Source organism: Octodon degus, unplaced genomic scaffold (assembly GCF_000260255.1).
Source record: "Octodon degus isolate 3935 unplaced genomic scaffold, OctDeg1.0 scaffold00097, whole genome shotgun sequence".
Lineage (NCBI taxonomy): Eukaryota > Metazoa > Chordata > Mammalia > Rodentia > Octodontidae > Octodon > Octodon degus.
Window position 1 is genome coordinate 8,852,258 of NW_004524673.1, and position 1,446 is coordinate 8,853,703.

At 34.7% G+C, this 1,446-nt stretch overlaps 1 protein-coding gene and 1 pseudogene across 2 annotated transcripts in view; both read left to right on the plus strand.

Annotated features, from left to right (window-relative positions):
* Pign (phosphatidylinositol glycan anchor biosynthesis class N) overlaps window positions 1-1,446 on the plus strand; it is a 150,650-nt gene that overhangs the window by 108,715 nt on the left and 40,489 nt on the right. The gene's annotated exons all lie outside the window — the stretch shown is intronic.
* LOC111818603 overlaps window positions 1-1,446 on the plus strand; it is a 20,193-nt pseudogene that overhangs the window by 829 nt on the left and 17,918 nt on the right.

Genomic DNA, 1,446 nt, shown 5'->3' on the forward strand with positions numbered 1-1,446 from the left:
AGAGAGAGAGAGTGGTGTGTGTGTGTGGCCAGCTCAGCCCACCAGGGGGCGGGGCTGGCTGGCATGTGGTGCTGGGGGATTGAACCGTGGTCCCTGATGCTTTAGGTAAGCTTGTTCTAAGTAGGTGCTTTCGACCACTGAGCCATCTCTCCAGCCCTGAAAGAGTGCTTTTAATAACTATGTTTCATTGAGTTATGTTTCATTGAGTCAGTGTTTGTTCTCACTTTCTTTTGCTAGAAATTGTGTATTTTCATGAGACCATGACATTTTTATCTCTTAGGTAACTCACAGCTCTTACTGCCTTCTATCTTCTTTGTATCCTTGTGTCTTATATCTAACACTCCTGATATGGTTTTCCTTAGATCTGAGGTCTAATTACAATCTCAATCTCATACATGCCATATGTGCTTGACATGGAGAAGGTCCTTAACAGATCACCACTTTTATTTTCCTTTGTCTGTTAAGTGTATTGGCACCTTCTCACCAGCCCTTTCATGCCAAGATGTTCAGGCAGATGGTATGCCAGAGTATAGGCTTAGATAGCTTGGATTTGAATCCTGGCTCTCATTTTTTAGCTGAGATCATTAGTAAAGTGACTTAAACTCTTAAAACACTCAATTCTGTCAGTTATTTTGAATGAATAATAATCCATGTAAAGTACTCAGCATTTCATAGATGTCATTAAATGTCTTCTATTATTGTTGTTATTTTGTAGTTCCATTTTTAACCCTTTATAGTGTGTACACACTGTCTTCATAATTTGATTATCATTTTAGATATAGGAGGAGAAACTTATTTGAGAAATAGTCTGCTGAAGCATTTTTGTGTGAAGCTTATTTTAATTATGGCAAACTATATATATAACCTTTACTGTCATAACCATTTTTTAATTATTACCACCATCCATCTCTAGAACTCTTTACATTTTGCAAAGTGAAACCTTAAACCCATTAAGCAGTTATTTTCCATGTCCCCTCCTTGTGCCCTGGCAATCACCATCCTATGTTCTATTTCTATGACTTTGATTTTTCTATGTACCTGTATAGATGGAATCACATAGCATTTACATTTTGTTGCTTTATTTTGTTTCTCTTTTTTTCTTTTCTTTTTCTGGTACTGGGGATTAGAACCAGGACTTTCATATGATCTACACATCCAGACCTTTTTTTATTTTTTGTTTGAGACTGGGTCTTGCTGAATCACTAATATTTATTCATGATTCTATTTATTATAGTAATATAGTTATAGATTTACATTTCTTGAACTATAATTGTATCCCTGAAATGAAGCCAACTTAATCAAGGTATATAAGGTTTTAAATATGCTTTGAATTTAATTTGCAAGTGTTTTATTTTTTTTTCAAAGTTGTATTGATAAACAGATAGCAATGAGACAGTTTCAAATCAAATCGGAAGTACAGTTTCAACAAATAATACACTGCATATA